Here is a 16,827-nt window from a genome sequence, read left to right on the forward strand (position 1 = left end):
TTGATGTGTAGGTGAAGGATTAGGTGGGTGAGGGCAATGGATTGTTCAGTTTGGAACTGGTATAGGGACTGATGGAAGGAAGGGTTGCAGCCAGAGATGGGAACTTTGAGTGTGAGGCCTTTGGGGGTAATGCCAAATGTCAGACAAGCCTGAGAAAATAAAATATGCGAGCGTAATCTGGCTAGGGCGAAGGCATGTTTGCGGAGGGAATGTAAATAAAACTTAATGGGGTCATTGTGGGGGTGTTGTGAGGGTGACATGGTATTAGAAGGTGGAAAGTGTAACATGAGGTGAAATGAAAATGAAAATAAAAATATATGGGGAGAGATAAAGGTGAACTAGAAAGCAACTGGAGATCTGGTGTAAAAAAGTCGAAAAAGTGTTGGTTAAAGCTGAGCTATGTTGATCCTGTGATGAACTTAGGTTGGTAAACAACAATGTGCACAAAGGTTAGGTGGTTGTGTTGCCTCCAAAACGCGTTAAAGGGTGAAGAAATTCGGGAAAATATCGAAAAAACTGCGTGTAGTATATTAAAAGGAGTGGTATTGTGGTGGCAGATTATGAAAATGAGGCCAACAATTGTTCAGAGCATCCTCCTACAGGCCAACCATAAATTAGAACAGCATGCCACCCTCCACCTCAAAAAACTATCCAATCTCCTGGTTTCCCACCTCCGGAAAGGCAACTCACTCACCCTTCACAACCTTTCCAGCAAACCTCAACCTCCTCTCATTGCACACAAACCCAGTCTCTCCCATCTACTCAATCTCCCACTTCCAGCTCCACTCCCCCCAAAACCTCAAAATTCCGATCAACACAATCTGGAACCACAACACCCTAATTCAGTAGTTAACCTTTCCTCCAAACCTCTCTCCCAATCCGAAACCTCTGTCCTATCCAAAGGCCTCACCTTCAGCCCCACTCCCAGATTCAATCAAACAGCCCTCGTCAAAGATTTACTGTCCTACACTCGTACTCTCTGCTGGAAGTATCACTTTGCCACGAAGAAAAATGATCCTAATCCTACTCCTAATGATCCGACTCCTCAAGACACCATCCAAATTGAACCCTGCCTGGAACAGTTCCGTCCTCCGTCACAGCGGGACCCACCTCCTCTTCCTCAAAATCACCCTCTCCAAACCTTCCAGGAATTTCTGACTTCCAGCCTTGCATCTCAATCCTTCCCCCAACATCACCACTGCTGAAGCCCAGGCTATCCGTGATCTGAAGGCTGACCGATCCATCGTCATTCTTCCGGCGGACAAGGGTTCCACGACCGTGGTACTTGATCGTCGGGAGTATGTGGCTGAGGGACTGCGTCAGCTTTCAGACAACACCACATACAAAGTTTGCCAAGGTAACCCCATTCCCGATGTCCAGGCGGAGCTTCAAGGAATCCTCAGAACCTTAGGCCCCCTGCAAAACCTTTCACCTGACTCCATCAACCTCCTGACCCCACCGACACCCCGCACCCCTACCTTCTACCTTCTTCCTAAAATCCACAAACCCAATCATCCCGGCCGCCCCATTGTAGCTGGTTACCAAGCCCCCACAGAACGTATCTCTGCCTACGTAGATCAACACCTTCAACCCATTACATGCAGTCTCCCATCCTTCATCAAGGACACTAACCACTTCCTTGAACGCCTGGAATCCTTACCCAATCTGTTACCCCCGGAAACCATCCTTGTAACCATTGATGCCACGTCCTTATACACTAATATTCCGCACGTCCAGGGCCTCGCTGCGATGGAGCATTTCCTTTCACGCCGATCACCTGCCACCCTACCTAAAACCTCTTTCCTCATCACCTTAGCCAGCTTCATCCTGACCCACAACTTCTTCACTTTTGAGGGCCAGACATACCAACAATTAAAGGGAACAGCCATGGGCACCAGGATGGCCCCCTCGTACGCCAACCTATTCATGGGTCGCTTAGAGGAAGCCTTCTTGGTTACCCAAGTCTGCCAACCCAAAGTTTGGTACAGATTTATTGATGACATCTTCATGATCTGGACTCACAGTGAAGAAGAACTCCAGAATTTCCTCTCCAACCTCAACTCCTTTGGTTCCATCAGTTTCACCTGGTCCTACTCCAAATCCCATGCCACTTTCCTTGACGTTGACCTCCACCTGTCCAATGGCCAACTTCACACGTCCGTCCACATCAAACCCACCAACAAGCAACAGTACCTCCATTATGACAGCTGCCACCCATTCCACATCAAACGGTCCCTTCCCTACAGCCTAGGTCTTCGTGGCAAACGAATCTGCTCCAGTCCGGAATCCCTGAATCATTACACCAACAACCTGAAAACAGCTTTCGCATCCCGCAACTACCCTCCCGATCTGGTACAGAAGCAAATAACCAGAGCCACTTCCTCATCCCCTCAAACCCAGAATCCCCCACAGAAGAACCACAAAAGTGCCCCACTTGTGACAGGATACTTTCCGGGACTGGACCAGACTCTGAATGTGGCTCTCCAGCAGGGATACGATTTCCTCAAATCCTGCCCTGAAATGAGATCCATCCTTCATGAAATCCTCCCCACTCCGCCAAGAGTGTCTTTCCGCCGTCCACCTAACCTTCGTAACCTGTTAGTTCATCCCTATGAAATCCCCAAACCACCTTCCCTACCCTCTGGCTCCTATCCTTGTAACCGCCCCCGATGCAAAACCTGTCCCATGCACCCTCCCACCACCACCTACTCCAGTCCTGTAACCCGGAAGGTGTACACGATCAGAGGCAGAGCCACGTGTGAAAGCACCCACGTGATTTACCAACTGACCTGCCTACACTGTGATGCGTTCTATGTGGGAATGACCAGCAACAAACTGTCCATTCGCATGAATGGACACAGGCAGACAGTGTTTGTTGGTAATGAGGATCACCCTGTGGCTAAACATGCCTTGGTGCACAGCCAGCACATCTTGGCACAGTGTTACACCGTCCGGGTTATCTGGATGCTTCCCACCAACACCAACCTATCCGAACTCCGGAGATGGGAACTTGCCCTTCAGTATATCCTCTCTTCTCGTCATCCGCCAGGCCTCAATCTCCGCTAATTTCAAGTTGCCGCCACTCATACCTCACCTGTCTTTCAACAACTTCTTTGCCTCTACACTTCTGCCTCGACTGACATCTCTGCCCAAACTCTTTGTCTTTAAATATGTCTGCTTGTGTCTGTATGTGTGGATGGATATGTGCGTGTGTGCCAGTGTATACCTGTCCTTTTTTCCCCCTAAGGTAAGTCTTTCCGCTCCCGGGATTGGAATGACTCCTTACCCTCTCCCTTAAAACCCACTTCCTTTCGTCTTCCCCTCTCCTTCCCTCTTTCCTGATGAGGCAACAGTTTGTTGCGAAAGCTTGAATTTTGTGTGTATGTTTGTGTTTGTTTGTGTGTCTATCGACCTGCCAGCGCTTTTGTTCGGTAAGTCACCTCATCTTTGTTTTTAATTACTTAGTTACATGTTCCATACTTCATTTGAATGATTCTTTTACCGAAATGATGTGGAATGAGTCAGTTTACAGGACATGTATCAAGCTTAGTGTTAGCATTACTGAACACATTATCATTTTATTCTCACTCGTGCAACTAAACTTTTTTTTTACTTGCTACCAGTTTTTAAGTAGAAATTCGTTAATGGATTAGAAGGAGTTTTTCAGGAGAAATTATTTTAAATTAGATTTTGCTTTGCTGCCTGTCAGGCAGTTTATGTTATTGGGCAAATGATCAAAAATTTTTATTGCTGCATATTGAACTACTCTCTGAGGCACTGACAGCTTTAACAATGGGTTATTTTTGTTGTTGTTGTGTTCAGTCTGAAGACTGATTTGATGCAGCTCTCCATGCTACTCTATCCTATGTGAGTCTCTTCATCTTTGAATAACTACTACAACCTACACCTTTCTGTATCTGGATACTGCAGTCATCTCTTGGTTTCCCTCTACGATTTTTACACCTACACTTCCCTCCAATACACTGAACTGGTGATAAATTGATATCTTGGAATGTGTCCTATCAACCAATCCCTTCATTTAGTCAAGCTGTGCCACAAATTTCTTGTCCCTCCAACTCTATTCAGTACCTACTCATTTGTTATGTGACTGACACATCTAATCTTCAGCATTCTTCCATGTCACCACATTTCGAAAGTTTCTACTCTCTTCTTTTCTAAACTGTTTATCATCCATGTTTCACTTGCATACTTGCTACATGTCACACACTTACTATAAGAAAAGGCTTCCTTACACTTAAATCTATACTTTATGTTAAAAACCTCTCTGGTGGACACCACCTTGACAAAGCACTGTCCATGTGGGTGGAGAGGCTTGCGTATCCGCGGGAAGCTGAGGGCTATGCCGAAGGTAGAGGACCTACTGCAGGAAAGGCCTCAGCCGATGGATCAGACTAAGAGTGTCCCACAACGTCCCCTCTTCCATATCCACTCCTAGTCCTACCCTATTCCCTGACCCAACCCAAGGTGTGACGCGACCCGTGCTGAGGGGTGCGTGGCACATGGGAAGATGTGTCGCAAATGGAGTCTCAGGTATACCGGGCGACCTCCCTGAGTAATTAGCATTACACCGCGCAGGGTATTCGTAGTGTGGACCTTCTAGATCCCCAAATCTCGAAGGACCAACATGGACACGATTGCAGAAAAAGAAACTGAGGGGAAAATTGAGACCTCAGATAGCCAAACATCGGGGACTGAACCGATGGAAGGCACTTCCACAACTGAATCAGGGTCTAGACCTGAGCCAGAAGTGGGAACTGTAACCGAGAAGCTAGACCACATTAAGATCAAAAGCTTGTCTGGGACCCAAAGGAGGAAGCTACTCAGGGAACAGAGGGAAAAGGAAGGAAAAGAATGGCTTACTAAACACAAACAGAGGGAAGTAAAGGGACTAGAACCCAAGACCCCCAGGAAAAAACTGTCTCAGGTTGCAGGTGACACGCAGACCCACCCAACGTCAAAGACAGGTAGTAAGCGGACAAGGGAGGAATCAAAGACTCCCTCCTCCCTGGATAAGTAAGTCCAGAAAAACCGAGGCAAGGAATAGGGAAACAGACCTATAGTACTGCAGTCTCGGTTTTTAGGATGGCAGCTATCCAGGAAGGTTATTCACTGGTGGCCATTATCTCGCAGCAGGAGGAACTAGTACAGATGGCCCTCTTTGAAAAGATTGAGGGGGGGGGGGGGGGGGGGGGGGGAGCTGGCCCAGGTCCCAACTTCAGGAGGGTCTATCTAGATCGTGGTGCACTCATTTTTGTCTGTGAGGGGGTGCACACAGTAAAATGGCTCAAGGACAAGGTGCCCATGATATCCCTGTGGGAAGATGCGAAGCTGCTGGTCAAGATGGCAGCGGAGCTTCTTAAGACCGCAAAGATATCATTATGGGTACCCAAGACTCTGTCCAGGAAAATAGGGGCCCAGAACCCAAAAGTCCCGACAGAAGACTGGAGAGTGATTAACCAGAAGGTTAACCCTGGTGGTGGAGGTTGGTGAAAAGTCCCTGAAGACGATGCGGGAGCAGGACCGGAAACTGTTTTTAGGGTTCTCAAAGATGGCAGTAAGACGGAGCCTGGAGGTGCTGCAGATTAATCTGCAGCACAGTAAAGGGGCCTCTGCTGCCCTGAGCCGCTGCCTGGTGCGACAGGAAGTGGACATGGCCCTGATACAAGAACCTTATTTACACAAAGGGGGTGTTTCGGGCCTCGGAGGCACTGGAGGTAAGCTGGTCTATGCTAGAAATCGAAGAAACTCCAGAACATGCATCTATGTTAGAAACGGCATTTCTTTCATGCCAATGATGGATTTCTGCTCTAGGGACTTAGTGACCATCAAAATGCAGCAATGTGAGGAAGGTATCATGAGGGAAATTGTCTTGGCCTCAGCATACCTTCCTGACGAAGACAGTTCTCCCCCTTCCTTGGAGGTGAGGAGACTGGTAGAGACTTGCCATCGGCAAGGTGACCAACTGCTGGTGGGGTGCGCCACCAATGCCCACAACGTAGTGTGGGGCAGCAAGGACACTAACAGTAGAGGTGAGTACCTTCTTGAATTCCTCTTAGCTAACAACTTAGAGGTCCTGAATAGGGGCAATGAACCTACATTCAGGAATAGCAGAAGAGAAGAAGTAATTGACATAACATTTGGTTCCATGACAATGGGTAGCTATGTCAAACAATGGCGTGTGGTGTTGGAGCCATCCTCATCGGGCCACATGTACATTAAATTCAAGGCTGAAATGGGAATCAGACAGACCATGACTTATAGAAATCCCAAGAAAACAGACTGGGAGACATATAGGAGGGACCTTGACTTAGGCTTATCGGAAATTAAAACCACGATAAGGAAGCCAGTAGAATTGAAGGAAGTAGCAGAGGCTGTTACATCTGCCATAGTGACCTCATATCAAGACAACTGCACAATCACCAGGAAGTGCACAAATAGGAGAGTTCCTTGGTGGAATAACAAATTGGAAACGCAAAGAAAACAGGTACGGAGACTGTTTAATATTGCGAGACGCAAAGGACAATGGGCTAAATATTGTGAGGCCCTTGTCAGTTACAACCTTGCAATAAGACAAGCAAAGGAGGCATCCTGGAAGGCATTCTGTGAGGAAGTGGAAGCTGCACAAGCCAGACTTCACAAGATTCTCACTAGAGTACCAACTAATCCAGGAGGTACGTTGAGGAAGGAGGATGGGGAATATACAAAGACAGCACATGAGATGCTGGAATTGCTCCTCAAAACTCACTTTCCTCAATATGCTCTGCCGGATAACACAGAGCAGTATGTGACCCCACAGAGACAACAGTTCTCAGACACTTGAAGAGAGGACTGGGAATCGGCCAAGGAGTGTGTGAACTTCAACAAAATCCAGTGGGCAGTGGGAACATTCCAGCCATTCAAGCCACCTGGCCCAGATGGAATTTTTTCAGCTCTCCTGGAACAGGCAGGAGGAAAGCTTATAAGAATCTTATGCAGGCTATTTAGGGTTAGCTTAGCAGTAGGAATCATTCCCAATGTTTGGAGGGCAGTGAAGGTTGTCTTCATTCCAAAGCCAGGGAGAATTGATCATACCAAGGCCAAGGGTATGAGATCAATCAGTCTGTCCTCCTTAATTCTCAAAACACTGGAAAAACTAGTTAATGTATATGTTGGGGAGAGGAGGCTATGTAGGGTCCCTCTACACCTGAACCAACACGCATACCAACCAGGTAAATCATAAGAAACAGCTCTCCACCAACTCGTCGGGAAGGTGGAAAAAGCACTTCACTTCCAAGGAATAGCCCTCTGCATCTTCCTGGATATCGAGGGAGCCTTTAGTAACACGACCTTCAATTCCATGGAAAGGGCAGCAGAGGTGTATGATCTGGGGACCACTATATGTAGGTGGACCAGAGCCATGCTTAGTGGAAGGAAGGTAGAGGCTCCCATGATGAATGAAAAGATGGTAATTAAGACCACTAGAGGCTGCTCACAAGGAGGAGTTTTGCCTCCTCTATTGTGGAATCTAGTGGTGAACGAACTCATTGAGGAACTAAATTCCAGACAATGCTTCTGCCAAGGATATGCAGATGACCTTGTCATAGTAATACTTGCAAATTCACCGACACAGTCAGGAATATGGCACAAGGAGGGTTGGACATTGTGCAAAAATGGTGCATTACACAGATCTGAGACTGTTGTGGTGCCATTTACGAAGAGACATATTCAGCATGCAAGTTGGAATCTAAAGCTCTTCGATGAAACTCTACCTGTGAAGGGGACAGTGAAATATCCAGGGGTAACCTTGGATGAGAAGCTAACTTGGACCCCCCATATTAAGAGTATCTGCTCCAAGGCAAAAAGCACTTTAGTGAGTACTAGGAGGGCTTGTGGCAAAAACTGAGGCCTAAGCCCCAGGGGTATGCACTGGATATACACCACAGTGGTTAGACCTAGGATTTCCTATGGGGCCGTAGTGCGGTGGAAGAAGGTAGAACAGCGGGTTGCTGCTAAAGAGCTCGCTAAGGTGCAGAGATTGGCCTGCTTAGCTATAACGGGCAGAATTAGCAGCACACCAACCGCTGGAATGGAAGCCATGCTGGACACGCCTCCACTTCACCTTTGGGTTAAGATGGAGGCAGCAGCTGGGGCATACAGACTTAAAACTGGCCAAAACTGGGTTTCATTTGGATATCCAGAATCACACACTAACGTAGTAAGTGAGGTAAATATAGGTATGGCTGGGGAAATGCCCGCTGACTATATTACAACTCCTAACTGCTTCGACAAGCCTTAAAACATAATAATTGGAAGTAGGGAGCAGTGGGAGAAAACAGTTCGGCTCCGTATGGGGGACATTGTTTGGTTCACCGATAGGTCGAAAACAGATCAAAGCGTTGGGGCAGGGTTGTACAGGGTTCAGCCAAGACTGGAGAGCATCATCTCTCTGGGGAAACTGGCCTCTGTATTCCAAGCCGAAATTACTGCAATCAGAGCATGTGTGGAGGAGAATATGCATAGGTGCTACAATGACCATAGCACCTACATCTATTCAGACAGCCAGGCAGCCCTGAAACCATTGGCAGCTCCTGCAACAAGATCTAAGATTGTTGCAGATTGCCACAGGGCTCTGGTGGAGCTACGGGGAAGCAATAGGGTGAACCTAGTGTGGGTCCCTGGCCACTCAGGGATCTGTGGCAATCAACAAGCCGATAGACTGGCTAGGATGGGGGCATCAACTCCATTTATTGGACTGGAACCCGTCTTGACAATCACCAAGGCTATGATCAAATTAGAACTAAGGAACTGGCTTAGGAAACAGCACGTAGGATATTGGACCAAGGTCCATAAACAAAAACGGGGTAAGGTAATGATGCCCAAGCCATGTTTTAAAAGAAGCTCTGTAATACTGGGATTGAACAGGAAAGAGATCAAACTTATGACTCGACTGATGACCGGTCACGGGAACTTCAAAAAACACCTACACACAATGAGTATAATGGAAGAGGACACTAAATGTAGGATCTGTGATGAGGGTGAAGAAACTGCATACCACCTAATCTTTGAATGCATGGCATTGGAGAGTAAAAGATACAGAATTTTCGGGACAACTAGACCTGAAGAAATTGTATCTAACAAAAAAACTGGTTGAGGGACTCCTTGCACTATTCAAGGGCACTGGTTGGCTTTACTAGATATACAGGGAGCAATACCGCACAATAAAACTAGTTTCGGTGCGGGTAGTGGCGGGTTAGACCTAAGCTGTTTGAGCTCTCCTGTTAAAATCAAATCAAATCAAATCTTTACGTTAACAAATTTCTCCTCTCCAGAAATGTTTCTCTTGCCATAGCCAGTCAACATTTTATATCCTCTCTACTTTGGCAACCATCAGTTATTTTGCTGTCCAAATTGCGAAACTCCTCTACTACTTAAAGTGTCTTGTTTCCCTAATGCTATTCCCTCAGCATGGCCTGATTTAATTCTACTACAGTCCAGTATTTTTGTCTTGCTTTTGTTGATGTTCATCTTGTATCATCCTTTCAGGACACTGTCCATTCTATTCAACTGTTCTTCTGGGTTCTTTGCTGTCTCCGACAGAATTACAATGTCATTGGCAAACCTCAAAGTTTTTATTAATTTTCCCTTGACTTTAATTTCCTTTACTGCTTGCTCAATGTACAGATTGAATAAAATCAGTGATAGGCTACAACCCTGTCTCACTCCCTTCTCAGCCACTGCTTCCCTTTCATGTCCATCAACTCTTATAACTGCCATCTGGTTTCTGTACAAGTTGTAAACAGCATTTTGCTCCCTGTATTTTGCCACTGCCACCCTCAGAATTTCAAGGAAGGTATTCTACTCAATGTTGCCAAAAGCTTTCTCTAAGTCTATAGATGATATAAACATAAGTTTCCCTTTCCTCAACCTATCTTCTAAGAGAAGTAGTAGCATCAGTATTGCCTCCTATGTTCCTACAGTTCTCCCGGATCCAAACTGATCTTCCCCAAGGCCAGTTTTTCCATTCTTCTGTAACAAATTCATGTTGGTATTTTACAGCCATGACTTATTAAACTGGTAGTCTGGCAATATTCACACCTGTCAACACCTGTTTTCTCTGGAATTGGAATTATTATATTCTTCTTGACGTCTGAGGGTATTTCGCCTGTCTCATACATCTTGCTCACCAGATGGAAGAGTTTTGTCATTTCTGGCTCTCCCAAAGCTATCAGCAGTTGTAATGGAATGTTGTCTACTCCCTAGGCCTTTTTTCAACTTATGTCTATCAGCACTCTGTCAAATTCTTCATGCAATATCATAGATCCTCTATATACTCTTTCCGTCTTTCTGCTTTCCCTTCTTTCCTTAGCACTGATTTTCCATTTGAGATCTTGATATTCATACAGCTGGTTCTCTTTTCTCCAAAGGTCTCGTTAACTTTCCTGTAGATGGTATCTACCTTTCTCCTTATGATATATGCTTCTAAGTCATTTCATTTATTCTCTAGCCACGCTTGCTTAGTCATTTTGCACTTTCTGTCAATCTCCTTTCTTCAACGTTTGTACTCCGTTTCTCCTGCTTCATTTACCACATTTTTGTATTTTCAAACAACAGAAAATCCAGGATGGAATATAACAATATTATGAAAAGGAAAGTTGCCAATCAACATATAGCAGAGACACTGTGTCGCAGAAGGGCACAACAAAAAGACTGTCACAGTATAAGCTACTGGCCAACACCTACAGTAACTCTGACACACGACTGCAACCTGTGTGTCATTTATTTCTGACAAAGGCCTTGTTGGCTGAAAGCTTATATTGTGACAGTCTTTTTGTTGTGCATATCCGCGACTTAGCATCTCCGCTATATGGTGAGTGGCAACTTACTTTCTTTTTCATATTTTTGTATTTTTTCTTTCACGGTTAAATTCAGTATCTCTTGTGTTACCCAAGAATTTCTACTAGGCCTAGCTCCTCTGCTGCCTTCACTACTTCATCTCTCGAAAGTTACTCATTCTTCTTCTACTATATTCCTTTCCCCTGTTCTTGTCAACTGTTCCCTACTGCTGCTTCTTAAACTCTCAACAACCTCTGGTTCTTTCAGTTTATCCAGGTCCCATCTCCTTAAATTCCTACCTTGTTGCAATCTCTTTAGTTTTACTCTACAGTTCATTACGAATAAACTGTAGTCCACATCTGCCCTGGAAATCTTTGTCTTAACATTGTATTATCAACCTGAAACCTGCCGATGTTTCCAGGTCTCTTCCACATATACAACCTTCTTTCATAATTCTTAAACCAAATGTTAGCAATGATTTTGGGTCATTCCATATCAATTGCAACCAATTTGAAAAAATGTTCCAGCTGATAGTCCCAAATTTCGCTGAAATTTAGCACACCAATGCTACCAAGTGTGGAACACTCATGGACAAAATTTTAAGTTCCCCTGCCAATTAGTTCCAGAATTGTCGCTTGTGAAAGAAGGTGGCGTGACCCAGAAATTGCAATCCGCATCTGGCACTCAATCTTCAGACCCAGCTTCAAGGTCTTAATAACTTTGGAACTATTCCACACAGTCCAGTGAAATTTTTACAACCCAGTAATATCCACTTAAAGAACACACTATATGAATCAAAACACCAACAACATATTTCTGAGGGAAAATAAAAAATTCCAAAATGTGATTAAAAAAATGTAATACGTTAAAAGGTACATATTGTAAGAACTCATCTCGCCCATATCAGTCACACAAATAGAGTTACATGCACACAAAATTACAAAAATTTGAAAAATTACCTGAAAAACATGAATTTTCTTAGTGTGGTAGCACAAATGGGACAAATGATATCCAAGCCAAATTTCGAACACTGCATAAGTAGACCATAATATAATATGTGGCAAAATTTCAACTTGTTATTGCAAGGCATTTGTGTACAATAAAAGTTGACAAAGATGTATTTGGTTATGTTACTTTTACATGATTTAGCAAGTAATAGTGATGATGCAGACAGCTTGTTTCAGATAAAGCTGCAGCAATTGTTGGGAATCATTAGGCAACAGAAAGTTAAACAATGGTAGTTTTCAGGGACAGACAGTCATTGTTAGGCAGGAACAACAAAGGAAACAAGCAACAATTACAGGTTACTCATGTTTTTAAGATTCTAGTTCAGACTGGTCAGTACTGTTGTGGAAAGTCAGTATGGAGGCAGAAGAGTGTACTAGTGGTGCTTTTGTTCAAACAAGTTTCAGTATTGGTAAGGCACAAGCATCTGAATGTAATAAAAGAACATATGAACAAAATCTGGAATTCGCTTTGTACTGTATGATCAGGATGAATTGGACCAAGATTTGTTGCTATGGAGATCCAGGATACACCATGTGGGCACAAAATGTACAGTTCCAGGAAACTTTAGTATTTGTTATCATCATATGAAAGTGTTTCTGGGTAAGTATTCTTTCCTACAAAGAAGTTGTTTTGATCCATTTTGGATTCATTTAAAACACAAAATAGCTGACACACTAATGGTGGAAGAGGGAGAACTATCTGCTCCAAAGGAACAGAAATCATGCCAGAAATGCTCTGATTTGGACAAAATTGTGCATGATTTGAAAGAAAATGTGCCATATCCACACGCCAGAAAAAAAGTAGCAATTTTTACCCTTGCACCTTCCAGCTGGTCTATTGACTACACTGCAAAGGAATTCAATGTTTCTACATATATGGTAAAGCAAGCTACGAAAATAAAAGCAACACAAGGAGTGCTTCCACAACTTCAGCAGGGTAAGCAATTGAGTTCAGAAATAAAGGTGCTAGTGTCGGAGTTTTATGAAAATAATGACTACATCTGAATAATTCCTGGAAAAAAAGACAATGTAGAAAAAAAGACTATGTAATGGTGAAAATGGGAAATGTACATGTACAGACGCAAAAAAGACTTGCTATGCAACATATCAGAACTAGCCTATATGTAGAATTCAAGGAAAAATATCCCAATACCAAAGTAGGTTTATCATCTTTTTTCAATCTTTGGCCAAAATGGGTTGTGCCTGTAAGTGCAAGGGGCACATACAATGTTTGTGTATGTGAGACCCAACAAAATGCTAAGCTGATGTTTGCTGCTATAAGGGATTCTGGTCTGCATTACAAAGGTGCAATGAAGCTGCTAGTGTGTGACATCAGTTCCTACCAGTGCATGATACACAGGGTGAAAAGTGTCCTGGTAAGGCAAATCTTGCAGAACACATAAATAACAATCTGTATGGTGAACTCCTTATGGATGATGATGAACTTGTTTCTTATAAACAATGGACACACATGGATTGCACAAGTCTTGAAACAATACAAAGTACAGTGGAAGATTTTGTTGAAATGTGATGCCAAAAAACGGACAAACTGACCACACATACCTTCACAGCAACAGCACAATCGGCTTATCTCCAGTTTTGTAAGGATAATTTGAAACAAGATGAAATTATAGTGATACTAGACTTTTCTGAAAATTATGCATTTATGGTTCAAAATCCCATCCAAGGATATCATTGGGACAACAGTCAAGCAACTCTCCAGCCATTTGCAATTTTTCTATAAAGGTGAATCAGGTAATGTCATGAACCTGTGCGTTTTTAGCGACTGTTTCATTCATGATGCCATTGCAGTTCATGCCCATATTTGCACTGTCATGGCATATGTGAAAAACAAGCTGCCTCACATACATTTTGCGAAATACTTCAGCTAGTCAGTATAAAAACTGTAAAAATCTCAAAAATTTATGCATGCATTACCATGATTTTCAGATTCATGCAGAATGGAATTTTTTCACAACAAGTCATGGTAAAAATATATGTGATGGTATTCGAGCTACCATTAAGCGCATGGCACCACGAGCTAGTCTGCAACACCCTACAGAAGGTCACATTCTAACACCTCTTCAATTCCAGAATGAGATTTTCACTCTGCAGCGGAGTGTGCGCTGATATGAAACTTCCTGGCAGATTAAAACTGTGTGCCCGACCGAGACTCGAACTCGGGACCTTTGCCTTTCGCGGGCAAGTGCTCTACCAACTGAGCTACCGAAGCACGACTCACGCCCGGTACTCACAGCTTTACTTCTGCCAGTACCTCGTCTCCTACCTTCCAAACTTTACAGAAGCTCTCCTGCGAACCTTGCAGAACTAGCACTCCTGAAAGAAAGGATATTGCGGAGGCATGGCTTAGCCACAGCCTGGGGGATGTTTCCAGAATGAGATTTTCACTCTGCAGCGGAGTGAGCACTGATATGAAACTTCCTGGCAGATTAAAACTGTGTGCCCGACCGAGACTCGAACTCGGGACCTTTGCCTTTTGCGGGCAAGTGCTCTACCAACTGAGCTACCGAAGCACGACTCACGCCCGGTACTCACAGCTTTACTTCTGCCAGTACCTCGTCTCCTACCTTCCAAACTTTACAGAAGCTCTCCTGCGAACCTTGCAGAACTAGCACTCCTGAAAGAAAGGATATTGCGGAGACATGGCTTAGCCACAGCCTGGGGGATGTTTCCAGAATGAGATTTTCACTCTGCAGCGGAGTGTGCGCTGATATGAAACTTCCTGGCAGATAAAAACTGTGTGGGCACACCACAGTTTTAATCTGCCAGGAAGTTTCATATCAGCGCACACTCCGCTGCAGAGTGAAAATTTCATTCTGGAAACATCCCCCAGGCTGTGGCTAAGCCATGTCTCCGCAATATCCTTTCTTTCAGGAGTGCTAGTTCTGCAAGGTTCGCAGGAGAGCTTCTGTAAAGTTTGGAAGGTAGGAGACGAGGTATTGGCAGAAGTAAAGCTGTGAGTACCGGGCGTGAGTCGTGCTTCGGTAGCTCAGTTGGTAGAGCACTTGCCCGCGAAAGGCAAAGGTCCCGAGTTCGAGTCTCGGTCGGGCACACAGTTTTAATCTACCAGGAAGTTTCACCTCTTCAATTGTTTACCTGGCAACAGAAAAATATCTCTGGCATACAATCATTCTATGTTACGAAAGATGAGGTGAAATCAGTTGAAGAGTTGCTAAAAAGCAGACTAGAACACGTTAAAACTGTTGCAGGCACAAGGAGCCATCATCATTTCTCTCCAGTGGACTCTGACAATGTGCAGATGAGCAGACTGTCCGGTTATAACTACAGGTTCATGCACAACATGTGTCTTCAGAGTGAGTGTGACTCAGGATTCAGAAGCAAAAGCAGCAACATACATGCAGGTTGCTATGTTATCGCTGTTTATGATGACAAATGGTACTTAGGATGTGTTGCAGAGTGCTGTGAAGCAGAAGGTGATGTATTTGTGAACTTCACGGCACCAGCAGTATCACTTCATTGGCCACGTTTGGCAGACAGGTGTTGGATTCATTTTAAACATATTCTTACGACAGTTCCAGTTCCTACCACAGTGCCACTCAATGTACAGAGTACAGTAGCTAAAGTGTGGGAGAACTTCAGTTCGAAGCACAATCGACTGGTTTTTAGCAGTTAAGGTGCAGTAAACATTAATGATAGGTTGTGTTAATCTGTCTGTATGTTGTTGCATAGTGATTAAACAGTTGTGAGAGAGAACAAGAAGAGGCAGAACAGTTTACGATATGTTTTTACAAAATTGCGTTGTGGTACAATGACCACATCATCAAATACATATCTCAACTTCCATTGTACACAAATGTCTTGCAATAATATGCTGAAATTTTGAGATATATATCATTATGGTCTACTTATGCAGTGTGTGACATTTGGCTTGGATATCACTTGTACCTTTTGTGCTACCACACTTCAAAAATCCATGTTTTTCAGGTAATTTTTCAAATTTTTGTATTTTCGTGTGCAGGTAACTCAGTTTTTGTGACTGATATGGGCATGATGAGTTCTGTGTGTATTTAGGCCACATTGAGGTTTCCACAAAAAAATAATATATATACACACCCTTTTTGAGTGAGTTATATTTGGCATAGAGGGCAACTACAGTATGTACCTTTTAACGTATTACATTTTTAAAATCACATTTTGGAATTTTTTACTTTCCCTCAGAAATATGTTGTTGGAGTTTTGATTCATGGAGTGTGTTCTCTAAATGAATGTTACTGGGTTGTAAAAATTTCACTGGACTGTGTGGAATAGTTCCCAAGTTATTAAGACCTGAAGTTGGGTCTGAAGATAGATTGCCAGATGTGGGTTGCAATTTCCGGATGATGCCACCTTCTTTCACAAGTCATAATTCTGGAACTAATTGGCAGGGGAAACTAATACATTGTACACGAGTGTTCCACACATGGTAGAATTAGTGTACAGAATTTCAGTCAAATCTGAGACTATGAGCTGCAGCCCCTGGTTGAACTGACTTGGAATGACCCACTGACCAAATAACTGATGACTTCATACCATAACACCTTAAACGTAACGGTACAACATTATGGTTTGAGTTTAGAGTTTACTAACAACCGTTAACATGAAATTACTATAATATTTTGTTAATAAAACCCTGACAAACCAGCTATTTCTTAAGCAACATTTTTCAGCAGAGTGAAAGCTTTCTGTCAACGTGGCAAAGAACAGCACCACCCATTGTATTTCCAAACTGTGCTGTGTACTTCACAAAATAGAAAATATTGTGTCTGTGCAACATATTCCCCACAAACCACGGACCTTGCTGTGGTGAGTGGCTTGCATGTCTCAATGATACAGAGAGCCATGCTGAAGGTGCAACCACAACAGACGGGTATCTTTTGAGAGGCCAGACAAACTTTGGTCCTGAAGAGTGGTAAACAGCCTTTTCTGCAGGGGCGGCATTCTGGATGAATGACTAATATAGCCTCGT

General features: G+C 43.8%; 1 protein-coding gene and 1 non-coding gene across 3 annotated transcripts in view; both read right to left on the reverse strand.

Annotated features, from left to right (window-relative positions):
* Positions 1 to 16,827, reverse strand: part of LOC124595379 (deubiquitinase DESI2) — a 124,605-nt gene that overhangs the window by 72,276 nt on the left and 35,502 nt on the right. The window lies entirely within an intron of this gene.
* Trnal-caa lies at positions 14,301 to 14,375 on the reverse strand. The gene has a single exon. It is a non-coding gene; the product is annotated as a tRNA-Leu (tRNA).

This window comes from Schistocerca americana, chromosome 2 (assembly GCF_021461395.2).
Source record: "Schistocerca americana isolate TAMUIC-IGC-003095 chromosome 2, iqSchAmer2.1, whole genome shotgun sequence".
NCBI lineage: Eukaryota > Metazoa > Arthropoda > Insecta > Orthoptera > Acrididae > Schistocerca > Schistocerca americana.